This window comes from Pseudophryne corroboree, chromosome 1 (assembly GCF_028390025.1).
Source record: "Pseudophryne corroboree isolate aPseCor3 chromosome 1, aPseCor3.hap2, whole genome shotgun sequence".
In the NCBI taxonomy this organism is placed as follows: Eukaryota; Metazoa; Chordata; class Amphibia; order Anura; family Myobatrachidae; genus Pseudophryne; species Pseudophryne corroboree.
In genome coordinates, this window is record NC_086444.1 from 1,064,052,128 (window position 1) to 1,064,070,537 (window position 18,410).

Below are 18,410 nucleotides of genomic sequence, written 5' to 3' on the forward strand. Positions count from 1 at the left end.
ACGGACTTTTTTGAGTGAGAGTGAGATAGTGAAACCTTTGTTTTTTGATGGCTCAATGTACACAAACTTTGTTTAATACACAAAGTTATTAAAAATATTGTATTAAATGACCTTCAGGCTGTGTGTATAAGGTTTATATGAAACATAAATGAATTGTGTGAATGTAGACACACTGTTTAATGCACAAAGTTATAAAAAATATTGTCTATAATTACCTTCAGGCTGTGTGTATAAGGTGTATATGTAACATAAATGTATTCTGTGCTTAGATTTAGGTCCCATCACCATGATATCTCATTATGGTATGCAATTATTCCAAAATACGGAAAAATCCGATATCCAAAATACCTCTGGTCCCAAGCATTTTGGATAAGGGATACTCAACCTGTACCATACAATACCCATAGTGTGCAGGTTACAGTCATAATTTCAGAGCTAATGTAACTATCCTTTATACTAGAAATTACATTATGTGTAAGGGGCACTACTACTGTGGGCATTATGTATAAGGGGCACTACTATGGGCATTGTGTATAAAGCATTATGTATAAAGGGCACTACTGTGTGGCATTAGGTGTACAAGTGCCACTACTACTGTGGACATTATGTGTATAGGGGCACTACTACTGTGTGCATAATGTGTATAGAGAGCACTACTACTGTGGGGGTTATGTATATAAGGGGCACTACTACTGTGGATTTTATGCATATAAGGGGCAAAACTACTAAGTACATCATGTTTATAAGGGGCATTACGGCTGTTGACATTATGCATATAAGGGGCACTACTGTGGGCATAATGTGTATAAGCAGCACTACTGTTGTGGGCATTTTTTGTAAGGGACATTACTGCTGTGGGCATTATGTATATAATGGGCACTACTGTGTAGCATAATCTGACTAGTGGGTACTACTGTGTGACGTACTGTCAATAAGGGATACTACTATGTGGCATACTATGTATCAGGGGCACTACGTGTGGTGTAATTTGAATAAGATTGTGCTTTTGTGTGGTGTAATTTTAATTGGGAGTACTATTGTGTGGCCATGCCTGTCTTTGTGAGGCCACACCCCCTTTTCAGGCTGCTTGCTGTCACTTTACAAAGTATGGGAGGGCTCAAATTATTAGTTTGCAAGGGGGCGGCGAACACCCTAGCACCATCGCTGCCTCCGCACCATACTGAGCTGCCTCCATCTGCCTGTGTCCTATACTGAGGTGCCTCCATCTGCCCGTTTTGTATTGTCCGCTCTCCCCCACCATAGTCTCTGTTTTGTACTGTGCTCCCAATACCCCACCACCACACATTCAATTACATAAGTATGGTAACTTACCTCCTGCATGTTATCCTCCGGTCAGGGCCGGTTCTTGCCCTTGTGGCGCCCCGGGCAAAAGTTAGGGGCGTGGCTTAATACGGGGGCGTGGTCAGTCACACCCCCATTTGTAGCGCCGCTGAAAGGAAATAAAAACAAACAAACAAAGTATACTTACTATACCCCGCTCCTGATTCCAGACCTGCAGACCTCCCCCCGGCGCCGCTGTTCTCCTCGGATCTATGGGAGAGACATCAGTCATGACGTCTCCCCCATAGCACAGCATAGGCACTAGAGGTCAATTATGACCCCTAGCGTTTGTGCTACAATGCTGTGCGGTGCGCAATGACGTCATCGCGCACCGCACAGCAAAGGTCCTCTCCATGAAGGGAAACTAGACGCTTAGCGTCTGATTCCCTTCACAGCGGGGGAGGGACCAGCGCCACGAAGGGAAACTAGACGCGTAGCTTCTGGTTCCCTTCTCACAGCGGGGGGAGGCACAGCGCGGGGGCACTGCTGGGGGGCACTCTGCACAGTGGCGGATCTTGCCATGGTGCGGCGCCCTCCGGATGGCGCCGGCGCCCTCCAGAAGGCGGCGCCCCAGGCAAAAGTCCTGCCACTGCCTCCGGTCCTTGCTGCCACTGCGACCCCTCCCGTCGTCTACAACTGACACTTTGCAGATCTCTTTGCCGGTCACCCGACACTCTGCAAATCTCTTTGCCAGAACATAGCCAGATGATGATCTTCTAAAAAACATAAAAGACTATCCTTAAGCATAGTACTAGTTTAAGTACAATAAAATGTCCATGAGTCAACCACTTTCCCAATTTTCCTTAAACCAAACAACATACTTTCAAATTTATCAATTTGCCGTTTATCCATTTTATTTACTTTTTCATCCCAAAGCAAGATCCTGCCTCATAGAGGGCGGGATGTACTAAAGCAAAAATGCGGTAAAACCCCCGAAAACGGGGGTTTTACCGCATTTTCATATTTACTAAGACCCTACCGCAGCGTTTTCGGCGTCCAGGGTTTCGCCATCTCTGGATGGCGAAACCCTATAGAAGCCTATGGGCTTCTTTTCGCCGACCGCCGCAACCCGCCGACACCGTCGACCCCCGCCGCAGACGCCGACCCCCCTTCCCCCTGGCTTACCTTCCTCCAGGCTGCCCTGGACCCGGAAGGTAGTGTCCTCCTCCCCCTAGCAACGCAGCCGGACGTCCTTCCGGCTGCAGGGGGGAGGAGGAGGTGCCGGGGGCAGCCTGCTGCTGCTTCCCGGCATCTAGCCAGTGTGGGGACCCCGGGGAGGTGACGGAGACCCCCCGCAGACCACCTAACAGGTATCGCGGGGGGCCTCCGTCACCGCATCGCGATGTTGATCGCATATGTTAGTACATATGCGATCAACATCGCTGCGGTAACCGGCGAGGGGCGGCGATGTATGTTAATACATCCCGCCCAGAGACTGAGACTTATCTGCATACACTGCACTCTTTATTTCTGTAATGTTACATTTGTATTCTTTAATATGTAATTCCTTCTTGCGCTTCTCCTAATGTGTGCTTGTACCTATCTATATTCCCTGTTCTGTCTATCTTGTCTTGCCTTTCAGCTGACTATACTGAACTCTGTCTTTCTTACCCCCTCCATCTTACCCTGCTATGTAGCACTCACCTCCTCCTACCTGTCTTCCTGCATGGTAACTGGAAACTTCTGCAGCTGTAGATAGAATGTTACAGGAAGAAGCATTGTGATGTCACAGGCTAGTGATGTCACTGGCTAGGTATGATGTCACAGTAACCGGCAGCAAAGCTACTAAGTTACAGCTTTCTTACATATACGTTTTATACATCATTTATAACTGGATTTACATGAATATCTAGTAAAAAAATAAAATAAATTAGACTAGTGTAGTAAATTAACTATACAGCAATGTTGTACAGAGTGCCTCAATATATAGGTAAAGGGAAAACAGAAGTGAAAGAGGCATTTCTAGACTAAATCACTACTAATATTTCTCTTACGTCCTAGAGGATGCTGGGGACTCCGTAAGGACCATGGGGATAGACGGGCTCCGCAGGAGACATGGGCACTTTAAGAAAGAATTTTAGGTATGGGTGTGCACTGGCTCCTCCCTCTATGCCCCTCCTCCAGACCTCAGTTTACTAGACTGGGTGCATTACAGGGAGCTCTCCTGAGTTTCCTGAAAGAAAGTATATTTGTTAGGTTTTTTATTTTCAGGGAGCCTGCTGGCAACAGACTCCCTGCATCGAGGGACTGAGGGGAGAGAAACAGACCTGCTTTAATGTTAGGCTATGTTTCTTAGGCTACTGGACACCATTAGCTCCAGAGGGATCGGTACGCAGGTCTCACCCTCGCCGTACGTCCCAGAGCCGCGCCGCCGTCCTCCTTGCAGAGCCGGAAGATAGAAGCCTGGTGAGTATGAGAAGAAAGAAGACTTCAGAGGCGGCAGAAGACTTCAGATCTTCACTGAGGTAACGCACAGCAGTAAAGTTGTGCGCCATTGCTCCCACACAGCACACACAAATGGCAGTCACTGTAAGGGTGCAGGGTGCAGGGGAGGGGCGCCCTGGGCAGCAATAAAACCTCTTTTTTCTGGCAAATGTGTATATATACAGCTGGGCACTGTATATATAAAGAGCCCCAGCCAGGTTTTTTCGATATTTGAGCGGGACAGAAGCCCGCCGCCGAGGGGGCGGGACTTCTTTCTCAGCACTCACCAGCGCCATTTTCTCCACAGCACAGCGCTGAGAGGAAGCTCTCCAGACTCTCCCCTGCTTATCCACGGTGAAAGAGGGTTTTAAAGAAGGGGGGGTCACATAATTGGCGCAATATACAGATTACAGCGCTATCTGGGTAAACATATTGTGTGTTTTTTCCTGGGTCATTAGCGCTGGGTGTGTGCTGGCATACTCTCTCTCTGTCTCTCCAAAGGGCCTTGTGGGGGAACTGTCTTCAGATAAGAGGATTCCCTGTGTGTGTGGTGTGTCGGTACGCGTGTGTCGACATGTCTGAGGTAGAAGGCTCTCCTAGGGAGGAGGTGGAGCAAATGAATGTGGTGTCTCCGTCGACAACTCCGACACCTGACTGGATGGATATGTGGAATGTTTTAAGTGCTAATGTGAATTTATTGCACAAAAGATTAGACAAAGCTGAGGCTAGGGAACAGCCAGGGAGTCAACCCATGTCTGTCCCTATGTCGCAGGGACCTTCGGGGTCTCAAAAGCGCCCACTATCCCAAATAGTAGACACTGATACCGACACGGATTCTGACTCCATTGTCGACTACGATGATGCAAAGTTACAGCCTAAAGTGGCTAAATGTATTCGATATATGATTATTGCAATAAAAGATGTTTTGCATATCACAGAGGAACCCCCGGTCCCTGACACGAGGGTACACATGTATAAGGGAAAGAAACCTGAGGTAACCTTTTCCCCTTCTCATGAGCTGAACGAGTTGTGTGAAAAAGCGTGGGAATCTCCAGACAAAAAACTGCAGATTCCCAAAAGGATTCTTATGGCGTATCCTTTCCCGGCAAAGGACAGGATACGGTGGGAATCCTCCCCTAGGGTGGACAAAGCGTTGACACGCTTATCCAAAAAGGTAGCGCTGCCATCCCAAGATACGGCTACCCTAAGGGATCCTGCTGATCGCAAGCAGGAGGTTACTTTGAAGTCCATTTACACACATTCTGGTACTTTACTCAGACCTGCTATTGCGTCGGCTTGGGTTTGTAGCGCTGTAGCAGCGTGGACAGATACCTTATCAGCGGAGATTGAGACCCTGGATAAGGATACTATCTTATTGACCCTAGGACATATAAAAGATGCTGTCTTATATATGAGAGATGCTCAAAGAGACATTGGTTTACTGAGTTCTAGAGTCAACGCTATGTCGATTCCTGCTAGACGAGTCCTATGGACCCGGCAATGGACAGGTGATGCCGACTCAAAAAGGCATATGGAGGTTTTACCTTACAAGGGTGAGGAATTGTTTGGAGAAGGTCTCTCGGACCTGGTCTCCGCAGCTACAGCTGGTAAATCCAATTTTTTGCCTTTTATTCCCTCACAGCCTAAGAAAGCGCCACATTATCAAATGCAGTCCTTTCGGTCACAGAGAAACAAGAAAGTACGAAGTGCGTCCTTTCTGGCCAGAGGTAAGGGCAGGGGGAAAAAGCTGCACAACACAGCTAGTTCCCAGGAACAGAAGTCCTCCCCGGCCTCTACAAAATCCACCGTATGACGCTGGGGCTTCGCTAAGGGAGTTCGCCCCAGTGGGGGTACGTCTTCGACTTTTCAGCCACATCTGGGTTCACTCACAGGTGGATCCCTGGGCAATAGAAATTGTTTCTCAGGGTTACAAGCTGGAATTCGAAGAGGTGCCTCCTTGCCGGTTTTTCAAATCGGCCCTGCCGGCTTCTCCCCCAGAAAGGGAGTTAGTTTTAAATGCAATTCACAAATTGTATCTTCAACAGGTGGTGGTCAAGGTTCCCCTACTTCAACAAGGGAGGGGATATTACTCAACCCTGTTTGTAGTCCCGAAACCGGACGGTTCGGTCAGACCCATTTTAAATTTAAAATCCCTGAACCTATACTTGAAAAGGTTCAAGTTCAAGATGGAATCGCTCAGAGCGGTCATCACCAGCCTGGAAGGGGGGGATTTTATGGTATCCCTGGACATAAAGGATGCATACCTTCATGTTCCCATATATCCACCTCATCAGGCGTACCTGAGATTTGCGGTACAGGATTGTCATTACCAATTTCAGACGTTGCCGTTTGGGCTTTCCACGGCCCTGAGGATTTTCACCAAGGTAACGGCGGAAATGATGGTGCTCCTGCGCAAGCAGGGTGTCACAATTATCCCGTAATTGGACGATCTCCTCATAAAAGCGAGATCAAGAGAGCAGTTGCTGAGCAGCGTGTCACTTTCACTGAAAGTGTTACAGCAACACGGCTGGATTCTCAATATCCCGAAGTCGCAGTTGGTTCCTACGACTCGTCTGACCTTCTTGGGCATGATTCTGGATACGGACCAGAAAAGGGTTTTTCTTCCGATAGAAAAGGCTCAGGAACTCATGACCCTGGTCAGGAACCTATTGAAGCCAAAACAGGTGTCAGTGCATCACTGCACTCGAGTCCTGGGAAAGATGGTGGCATCATACGAGGCCATTCCCTTCGGCAGGTTCCATGCGAGGACCTTCCAATGGGACCTACTGGACAAGTGGTCCGGGTCACATCTACAGATTCATCAGTTGATCGCCCTTTCCCCCAGGGCCAGGGTATCTCTCCTGTGGTGGCTACAGAGTGCTCACCTTCTAGAGGGCCGCAGGTTCGGCATTCAGGACTGGGTTCTGGTGACCACGAACGCGAGCCTCCGAGGTTGGGGAGCAGTCACACAGGGTAGAAACTTCCAAGGACTTTGGGCAAGTCAAGAGGCTTGTCTTCACATCAACGTCCTGGAGCTGAGGGCCATATACAACGCCCTTCGTCAAGCGGAGACCTTACTTCGCGACCTACCAGTTCTGATTCAGTCAGACAACATCACCGCAGTGGCTCATGTAAACCGCCATGGCGGCACAAGGAGCAGAGTGGCAATGGCGGAAGGATTCTTCGCTGGGCGGAAAATCATGTAAGCGCACTGTCAGCAGTGTTCATTCAAGGGGGTGGACAACTGAGAAGCAGACTTCCTCAGCAGGCACGACCTGCATCCAGGAGAGTGGGGACTTCATCAGGAAGTCTTCGCACAGATTGCAAGTCAGTGGGGACTGCCCCAGATAGACATGATGGCGTCCCGCCTCAACAAAAAGCTGCATAGGTATTGCGCCAGGTCAAGAGACCCTCAGGCGGTAGCTGTGGACGCCAAAGTGACACCATGGGTGTTCCAGTCGGTTTATGTGTTTCCTCCTCTTCCTCTCATCCCAAAGGTGTTGCGAATAATAAGAAAAAGAGGAGTACAGACAATTCTCATTGTTCCAGATTGGCCGCGAAGGGCCTGGTATCCGGATCTGCAGGAGATGCTCACAGACGATCCGTGGCCTCTTCCGCTAAGGCAGGACCTGTTGCAACAGGGGCCCTGTCTGTTCCAAGACTTACCGCGGCTGCGTTTGACGGCATGGCGGTTGAACACCGGATCCTAGCGGAAAAGGGCATTCCGGATGAGGTCATTCCTACTCTGATAAAGGCTAGGAAGGACGTGACAGCTAAACATTATCACCGTATATGGCGAAAGTATGTTTCTTGGTGGGAGGCCAGGAATGCTTCTACGGATAATTCCATCTGGGCCGTTTCCTTCACTTTCTACAAACTGGAGTGAATATGGGCCTAAAATTAGGCTCCATTAAGGTTCAGATTTCGGCCTTATCCATTTTCTTTCAGAAAGAATTAGCTGCTCTCCCAGAAGTACAGACTTTTGTGAAGGGAGTGCTGCATATTCAGCCTCCTTTTGTACCTCCGGTGGCGCCTTGGGACCTTAATGTGGTGTTGAGTTTCCTTAAGTCGCACTGGTTTGAACCACTTGAAACGGTGGAGTTAAAATATCTCACTTGGAAGGTGGTCATGTTGTTAGCCTTGGCTTCGGCTAGGTGAGTGTCGGAATTGGCGGCTTTGTCTCATAACCCCTATCTGGTTTTCCACATGGATAGAGCGGAATTGCGGACCCGTCCTCAATTTTTGCCTAAGGTGGTGTCATCTTTTCATATGAACCAACCTATTGTGGTGCCTGTGGCTACGCGAGACTTGGAGGATTCCGAGTCCCTTGATGTGGTCAAGGCTTTGAAAATTTTCGTGGCCAGAATGGCTAGAGTCAGAAAAACAGAAGCACTGTTTGTCCTGTATGCAGCCAACAAGGTTGGCGCTCCTGCTACAAAGCAGACTATTGCTCGCTGGATCTGTAACACGATTCAGCAGGCTCATTCTACGGCTGGATTGGCGTTACCAAAATCGGTCAAGGCCCATTCCACTAGGAAGGTGGGCTCTTCTTGGGCAGCTGTCTGAGGGGTCTCGGCACTACAGCTGTGCCGAGCTGCTACTTGGTCGGGTTCAAACACCTTTGCAAAATTCTATAAGTTTGATACCCTGGCTGAGGAGGACCTCCTGTTTGCTCAATCGGTGCTGCAGAGTCATCCGCACTGTCCCGCCCGTTTGGGATCTTTGGTATAATCCCCATGGTCTTTACGGAGTCCCCAGCATCCTCTAGGACGTAAGAGAAAATAAGATTTTAAACCTACCAGTAAATCTTTTTCTCGTAGTCCGTAGAGGATGCTGGGAGCCCGTCCCAAGTGCGGACTACTTCTGCAAGGCTTGTATATAGTTTTGCTTACTAAAGGGTTATGTTATAGTTTCATCGGTCTCGGACTGATGCTGTGTTGTTTTCATACTGTTAACTGGTTGGTATAACACAAGTTATACGGTATGAATGGTGTGGGCTGGTATGAATCTTGCCCTTGGATTAACAAAAATCCTTTCCTCGTACTGTCCGTCTCCTCTGGGCACAGTTTCTCTAACTGAGGTCTGGAGGAGGGGCATAGAGGGAGGAGCCAGTGCACACCCATACCTAAAGTTCTCTCTTAAAGTGCCCATGTCTTCTGCGGAGCCCATCTATCCCCATGGTCCTTACGGAGTCCCCAGCATCCTCTACGGGCTACGATAAAAAGATTTACCGGTAGGTTTAAAATCTTATTTTTATAAGTAAATAAAGCTCTCTATCTAGCAGCCTGAATTAATCATTTTTCTATCTATCGGTCTATCTATCTATCTATCTATCTATCTATCTATCTATCTATCTATCTATCTATCTATCTATATATATATATATATCTATATATATACCAAAACAGACGGGCGGCACTCAGAGCTTATAATCAAATGTAGGCGTGCAGTGACTTTATTGTCATGAAGACTTCAACGTTTCGGGGTCGCAGCCCCTTCGTCAGGATAAGTGCAAATAAGCAAAATAAGTGATTTAAATACCTTTAGTTGTAGGAGACACTCCTCCCGCTCGTGGAGTCCACGCCGCCCGGATCCCGGTCGAGACGTACCTCGCATCCGGAAGTGACGTAATGCCGGTCCGTCCAGCTGACGTGTTGCCAGTGAGGGGGAGATCACCATGGTTACTGTGCACAAATGCAAATAAAGACGTGAAATAGGTTTACATAAGAAAAAAGAATACAACAGTACATAAATATGCATTGCTATAGTTAATAAGAATAAAAGTGCAATATGTGAAGATAAAAATCATGAAAATACAAGCAACGTGTTACAAAACTGTGATCACAGAAAAACATATGTCATAAAGCAATGCATTGTGTAAAAATATAGGCAAGTAGAGCATGTCTATAAACCAGTGACATTAATATGAGAACATCTTAAAAAAATTATTTGGGAAAAATTAATCAAAGCTAGAGAGCAAGTATAAACTCTCTTCATAATGAACTGTAATGACATAGTCATAAACCTTATTGCCTGGAGTTTGTGACTCAATCTGACATATAGAGATATTTTTTAAACACTATATAAGTACAAATATACAAAAATACAATAATACAAAACCTACTGCATAATGGCATTATACAAATACGGGAGAAACTCAATACTGATTGATTTATAAGAAACACCTCAAATTCATATATTCATTTAAACCTTTCGGATGGATGGTATTTAATCTGTGAATCCATCTAGATTCTAGTTGCAGAAGTTTCTTAGAGCGATCGCCTCCTCGTAGCGATTTGGGTACCTGATCTATTATTTTGTACCTAAGTGTGGCCATGCCATGTTTGGCTTGGGCGAAGTGCCTGGCTACAGGTTGTTCACTGTCGCCTGTTTTAATGGCCTCCCGGATTGCATACCTGTGTTGCGCCATGCGTATTTTGAACGTGCAATCCGTTTTACCCACATACGTTAATCCGCATGGGCAAGTGATGAGGTATATAACAAATTTAGACTCACAGGTAAGTGGGTATTGTATGGTGAATATCTTTCCTGTATGTGGATGTCTAAATTTGTCACCCGGGGTGAGATAGCTGCATGTTGTGCAGCCACTACACCGAAAGCAACCCGGTTTCCTACTAAGAAAGTGTCGTTTGTGTATATCAAAATTGGATATGTCGGTTTTGACTACATAGTCCCTGATGCTTTTATTTCTGGTGTGGCTGACAAGGAGTTTAGAATCAAAAACTTCACCAAGTTCCTTATCCGATGCCACTATGGGCCACAGTTGTTTCATTTTTTTAGTAAGATGTTTACTGCTAGTGTTGTATTGTGTGACCCATGGAAATCTGCCTGTCAGCGTTTTTTTCTCTTTAGGGGCTAACAGTTGTTCTCGTGAGTAGTCAAGAGCTTGTATCCTAGCTTGTTGTAGCTCATTAAGTGGATATCCTCGCTCTAGGAATTTTTTCAGCATCATATCTAAATCTAGATCTCTTTTTTCTGGTGTGCTGTCAATACGACACACCCGAAGGAATTGAGAAAAAGGTAAACTACCTGTGGTTGATCTGGGGTGAAAACTGTCACGTTTAAGAAGATTGTTTCTGTCTGTAGGTTTGACATAGAGTGATGTATTGATTTCACCATTCTGTACGGTAATTTGTACATCCAAAAAAGTAATTGTATTTGTATTGGACTCTATGGTGAATTTAACCGGACTAGATGTCAAATTGTGTGCTCGTATCAATGTGTGTAGTTGTTCCAGGGGCCCTATCCAGAATATCAACACATCATCTATGTACCTAGTATATAGCTTCAGATGGCAATTGATGTGTTGGTCTTGTAGAAATAGATCTTTTTCTACTTCCCACATGTAAATATTTGCAAAGGCTGGGGCTACCGCTGACCCCATCGCACAACCTGTGCGTTGAATGTAATATCTCTTATCATGTAAGAAGTAGTTATGTGTCAAGGTATATCTGAGTAGTTGTATGAAGAACTCAGTTTCTGGACCTTTAAATAGCGGATTATTAGTGATTAGACGTCGCACTGCCAGTAATCCCGCCTCATGCGGTATGCATGTATATAGACTCGTAACGTCTATCGTTGATAGTATCGTATCGGGGGGAAGTGTACCAACTGTCTGCAACATCCTAAGTAGCGAGGATGTGTCTTTTAAATGGGTACTGGTTTGTTGGATACAAGGTTGTAAAAAAGTATCACAATATACAGCCAGTGGCTCACATAATGATCCCCGAGCCGAGATAATCGGTCTACCGGGGGGCTTGATGGGGTCCTTGTGGATTTTTGGGATGCAATAAAAAATGGGTACAATGGGATTTTCTCTACTTAAAGCTTTAGATGTAGATGTAGATATAATCCCTGTAGAAACAGCTTCAGACAGAATGGTATCTAGTTCACGTTTAAAAATATTAGTAGGGTCATTCTGCAAACATCCATACGTACTAGAGTCTGACAATAAACGTGTACATTCTATTTTATATGCATCAGTATCAAGCACCACAATGCCACCCCCTTTATCCGCACCCCTAATAATAATGTCCTGCCTTTTACTTAGTCCCTTCAGGGCAGCAAACTCATCCTTGGACATATTGGGGTGTGGATTGTAGTGGGGTTCATCATCTAAATGTTCCATCATCCTGCTAAAAGTCCTGATAGAGGGATTAAGTGAAGTTGGTTCAAATGTAGATTTATTGAGTTTACTCACCTGAGAGGGGATTTCACTAGAAGCCGTGTTGATATGTCCCGGTGGTTGTTTATAAAAAAATTCCTTTAATTTAAGAGATCTAGATAGTTTATATGTCTCTATCTTCCATTGAAAAGGATCTATAGACCTGGTGGGGACAAATCCAAGTCCTTTGCTTAACACCTTGGTCTCCACGGGTGTTAACACCTTGGTGGATAAATTGAAGATCAATTGCGTCCCCTCCTCGGTGGCTTTGAGTTGTTCTTGGGTCCTCTTCTTCCTCCTCGTTTGTCCGCCTCTCCTCGTGAACGTACTCCTCTGCCTGCGATAATGGCCCTGGTGCGAACCCCTAAAGGGGCCTCTCCTGCCTGTTGTGTGTTTGTGGGGGTCTCATCAATTTCGCTGGCTGATGTGCTGGAATATGGTTGGCGTTGTTCACGGCGTCTGGTAAATTGTTGTCTTGCTGGAGTATATCTGGTATTACTATTATAGAGCCATGAATATACTCTGTGTTGAGCATAGTCTTGTTGTACTTTGATCAATTTTTGTTTTTTAAACTTGATCAAGTTGATCTTGTATTGCTCTACTTCTCCTTCCAGTTTTATCATCCAATCTGGAGGTGGGGAGAGTGGTATGGCATGCTCTGTGTTAAAAGCCCCAATTTTTTGTTTGGTGATATTCATCTCCCGTGTTGCTTCTTCAATCACGAGGAGTAGCAGATCCATGGAGCATTTATTTAATACAGAGATCCATTTTCTGCAAAATGTCACGTCATATCTCCCAATTGTGGGCATATTGTGGATGCGAAATCCGCGTGGGATTTGCTTAGCCCTGAAATAATCCGACAGTGTCATGCCATGATAGAGATAATCGATCTCCCGTTTGCGTAATTTTAGTAAGTCTCTATATAGATCATCACTTGAGGTTCCTGCCTCCGTTTCAAATGCCGAGGTTTTGAACAGAATATTCTCTGCCTCAGCTTCAGAGAAACTGAGTGTGTCAGAATTGTCACATTGTAAAAAGTGTGTAGCACCATCAGCTACTTCATCATCCAGTGCAGCCATGTTGCTCAATAAATAATGTCCAGGTAAAAAACAATGTGATATAAAGTGCTGAGTGCTGTGCAATAAATAGTAAAGTGCAAATCCGCAACCTGTGCGTGTGTTGCGGGTGAAAAGAGTTCTCCTGAGTAAAAATATAGGATATGCGTGGTGCCCTGGTCAACAAATGGTTAACCCCTGCCAGGAACCAATTTGTAATACAAACAAACAGTGTGACCCGGCACTCACAGTTCCTAGATGAAAGCTTCCTTGGCTCGCGGTGCCCTCCCTCGGGTGACGACCCGACAATACACCAAAACAGACGGGCGGCACTCAGAGCTTATAATCAAATGTAGGCGTGCAGTGACTTTATTGTCATGAAGACTTCAACGTTTCGGGGTCGCAGCCCCTTCGTCAGGATAAGTGCAAATAAGCAAAATAAGTGATTTAAATACCTTTAGTTGTAGGAGACACTCCTCCCGCTCGTGGAGTCCACGCCGCCCGGATCCCGGTCGAGACGTACCTCGCATCCGGAAGTGACGTAATGCCGGTCCGTCCAGCTGACGTGTTGCCAGTGAGGGGGAGATCACCATGGTTACTGTGCACAAATGCAAATAAAGACGTGAAATAGGTTTACATAAGAAAAAAGAATACAACAGTACATAAATATGCATTGCTATAGTTAATAAGAATAAAAGTGCAATATGTGAAGATAAAAATCATGAAAATACAAGCAACGTGTTACAAAACTGTGATCACAGAAAAACATATGTCATAAAGCAATGCATTGTGTAAAAATATAGGCAAGTAGAGCATGTCTATAAACCAGTGACATTAATATGAGAACATCTTAAAAAAATTATTTGGGAAAAATTAATCAAAGCTAGAGAGCAAGTATAAACTCTCTTCATAATGAACTGTAATGACATAGTCATAAACCTTATTGCCTGGAGTTTGTGACTCAATCTGACATATAGAGATATTTTTTAAACACTATATAAGTACAAATATACAAAAATACAATAATACAAAACCTACTGCATAATGGCATTATACAAATACGGGAGAAACTCAATACTGATTGATTTATAAGAAACACCTCAAATTCATATATTCATTTAAACCTTTCGGATGGATGGTATTTAATCTGTGAATCCATCTAGATTCTAGTTGCAGAAGTTTCTTAGAGCGATCGCCTCCTCGTAGCGATTTGGGTACCTGATCTATTATTTTGTACCTAAGTGTGGCCATGCCATGTTTGGCTTGGGCGAAGTGCCTGGCTACAGGTTGTTCACTGTCGCCTGTTTTAATGGCCTCCCGGATTGCATACCTGTGTTGCGCCATGCGTATTTTGAACGTGCAATCCGTTTTACCCACATACGTTAATCCGCATGGGCAAGTGATGAGGTATATAACAAATTTAGACTCACAGGTAAGTGGACATTATTATTAGGGGTGCGGATAAAGGGGGTGGCATTGTGGTGCTTGATACTGATGCATATAAAATAGAATGTACACGTTTATTGTCAGACTCTAGTACGTATGGATGTTTGCAGAATGACCCTACTAATATTTTTAAACGTGAACTAGATACCATTCTGTCTGAAGCTGTTTCTACAGGGATTATATCTACATCTACATCTAAAGCTTTAAGTAGAGAAAATCCCATTGTACCCATTTTTTATTGCATCCCAAAAATCCACAAGGACCCCATCAAGCCCCCCGGTAGACCGATTATCTCGGCTCGGGGATCATTATGTGAGCCACTGGCTGTATATTGTGATACTTTTTTACAACCTTGTATCCAACAAACCAGTACCCATTTAAAAGACACATCCTCGCTACTTAGGATGTTGCAGACAGTTGGTACACTTCCCCCCGATACGATACTATCAACGATAGACGTTACGAGTCTATATACATGCATACCGCATGAGGCGGGATTACTGGCAGTGCGACGTCTAATCACTAATAATCCGCTATTTAAAGGTCCAGAAACTGAGTTCTTCATACAACTACTCAGATATACCTTGACACATAACTACTTCTTACATGATAAGAGATATTACATTCAACGCACAGGTTGTGCGATGGGGTCAGCGGTAGCCCCAGCCTTTGCAAATATTTACATGTGGGAAGTAGAAAAAGATCTATTTCTACAAGACCAACACATCAATTGCCATCTGAAGCTATATACTAGGTACATAGATGATGTGTTGATATTCTGGATAGGGCCCCTGGAACAACTACACACATTGATACGAGCACACAATTTGACATCTAGTCCGGTTAAATTCACCATAGAGTCCAATACAAATACAATTACTTTTTTGGATGTACAAATTACCGTACAGAATGGTGAAATCAATACATCACTCTATGTCAAACCTACAGACAGAAACAATCTTCTTAAACGTGACAGTTTTCACCCCAGATCAACCACAGGTAGTTTACCTTTTTCTCAATTCCTTCGGGTGTGTCGTATTGACAGCACACCAGAAAAAAGAGATCTAGATTTAGATATGATGCTGAAAAAATTCCTAGAGCGAGGATATCCACTTAATGAGCTACAACAAGCTAGGATACAAGCTCTTGACTACTCACGAGAACAACTGTTAGCCCCTAAAGAGAAAAAAACGCTGACAGGCAGATTTCCATGGGTCACACAATACAACACTAGCAGTAAACATCTTACTAAAAAAATGAAACAACTGTGGCCCATAGTGGCATCGGATAAGGAACTTGGTGAAGTTTTTGATTCTAAACTCCTTGTCAGCCACACCAGAAATAAAAGCATCAGGGACTATGTAGTCAAAACCGACATATCCAATTTTGATATACACAAACGACACTTTCTTAGTAGGAAACCGGGTTGCTTTCGGTGTAGTGGCTGCACAACATGCAGCTATCTCACCCCGGGTGACAAATTTAGACATCCACATACAGGAAAGATATTCACCATACAATACCCACTTACCTGTGAGTCTAAATTTGTTATATACCTCATCACTTGCCCATGCGGATTAACGTATGTGGGTAAAACGGATTGCACGTTCAAAATACGCATGGCGCAACACAGGTATGCAATCCGGGAGGCCATTAAAACAGGCGACAGTGAACAACCTGTAGCCAGGCACTTCGCCCAAGCCAAACATGGCATGGCCACACTTAGGTACAAAATAATAGATCAGGTACCCAAATCGCTACGAGGAGGCGATCGCTCTAAGAAACTTCTGCAACTAGAATCTAGATGGATTCACAGATTAAATACCATCCATCCGAAAGGTTTAAATGAATATATGAATTTGAGGTGTTTCTTATAAATCAATCAGTATTGAGTTTCTCCCGTATTTGTATAATGCCATTATGCAGTAGGTTTTGTATTATTGTATTTTTGTATATTTGTACTTATATAGTGTTTAAAAAATATCTCTATATGTCAGATTGAGTCACAAACTCCAGGCAATAAGGTTTATGACTATGTCATTACAGTTCATTATGAAGAGAGTTTATACTTGCTCTCTAGCTTTGATTAATTTTTCCCAAATAATTTTTTTAAGATGTTCTCATATTAATGTCACTGGTTTATAGACATGCTCTACTTGCCTATATTTTTACACAATGCATTGCTTTATGACATATGTTTTTCTGTGATCACAGTTTTGTAACACGTTGCTTGTATTTTCATGATTTTTATCTTCACATATTGCACTTTTATTCTTATTAACTATAGCAATGCATATTTATGTACTGTTGTATTCTTTTTTCTTATGTAAACCTATTTCACGTCTTTATTTGCATTTGTGCACAGTAACCATGGTGATCTCCCCCTCACTGGCAACACGTCAGCTGGACGGACCGGCATTACGTCACTTCCGGATGCGAGGTACGTCTCGACCGGGATCCGGGCGGCGTGGACTCCACGAGCGGGAGGAGTGTCTCCTACAACTAAAGGTATTTAAATCACTTATTTTGCTTATTTGCACTTATCCTGACGAAGGGGCTGCGACCCCGAAACGTTGAAGTCTTCATGACAATAAAGTCACTGCACGCCTACATTTGATTATAAGCTCTGAGTGCCGCCCGTCTGTTTTGGTGTATTGTCGGGTCGTCACCCGAGGGAGGGCACCGCGAGCCAAGGAAGCTTTCATCTAGGAACTGTGAGTGCCGGGTCACACTGTTTGTATCTATATATATATATATAATATTTACACACACACATACTTACCGCCCAACTGTTCCGCTTATTGCCGGGCAGCCCATTTTTTGGGGACTGTCCCGCTATTCCACATGCAGTACGCAGTGTCCAGCAGTGGGGTGGGGGGGAAGGGCAGTTGGGTGGCTCCTATCAATCACTGCTCTGCTGTAGAGCAGCGATGATTAGACGCTGTGCAACATGCCCCATTTTCTGCAACGCTGCCTGTCGCCGCGGCATCGCACTCCCTGATCTGCACATGCGTATATCTAAAAACATCAGGGATGTATGTACACACCGGGGTTACTTTTTGGGCAAAGCAGTAAATTAATCCTTAAATCTCTTTTAGGGTGAACTGCGTTGACAAAAGACTTAAAAATAACAGAAGGCGTTCATAATAAGAAATCACCTTAAGCACTGCTGTTTCATAAATCATCCCAGATATGCGGGCACAGATAGTTATAATTGGTAGTATCAGCAAAGGCTACAGCTATAAATGGGATTAAAGGCCGTAACACACTGCGCTGTGCAAACAGTCGCACCATCGGCCTTCGAGTAACCCCATAGGGTCAAACCACTCACCCTCTGTGGGGAGAATGAGAAAAAGTCCAGCACTGCATTCTTCCAATTACTGTACTTGCCCTGGTGCCCTCCGAGATGTCCAAGCATCAGTAATTATACAATGTGGAACAGCACTACTCATGGTCACACACAGAATAGATATCTGAAAGGCGGCCTCTGTCCTTTATGTAGCCCACAGGAAATAGAAGGGTATATGGGGAGAAGCAGACGGCCGATTATTTGATCCTGCTCCAGTTATCAGGGCCGGCGACAAGGGGCGGTCAAAGGGGACACCTGTACCGGGCCCCAAGAATACGACACTTATTGCCCGGGAGGGATGTGAGCCATCTTGTCCAAATAGAGCAGCGAGCTGTAGGCTGTGTGGGCGCAGCCTCAGAGTGACAGGAGCCTCTCACACATAGTAACTGTGCGGCACAAGTGTGTACCTGCCCTTCCGGATCCAGCTCTGTTGCAGGCAGTTATGGGACATGGCAGCAGCTTCCCTGGCCAGGATTCATGTGCTCTGCGCTGACCTCTTCTGGTGGGGTGTGAGGGCTGCATGGTACCTGCTGTGTGATGTTCGGGTCTGGATACTGAGGAGTGCAGCGCAGGTTAGTCTCTTCCCAGGGTGAGAGTGGATTGGTGAGGG

At 45.0% G+C, this 18,410-nt stretch overlaps 1 protein-coding gene across 2 annotated transcripts in view; it reads left to right on the forward strand.

Annotated features, from left to right (window-relative positions):
- The window catches only part of SCFD2 (sec1 family domain containing 2), a 1,002,395-nt gene that overhangs the window by 739,802 nt on the left and 244,183 nt on the right, over window positions 1-18,410 (forward strand). The window lies entirely within an intron of this gene.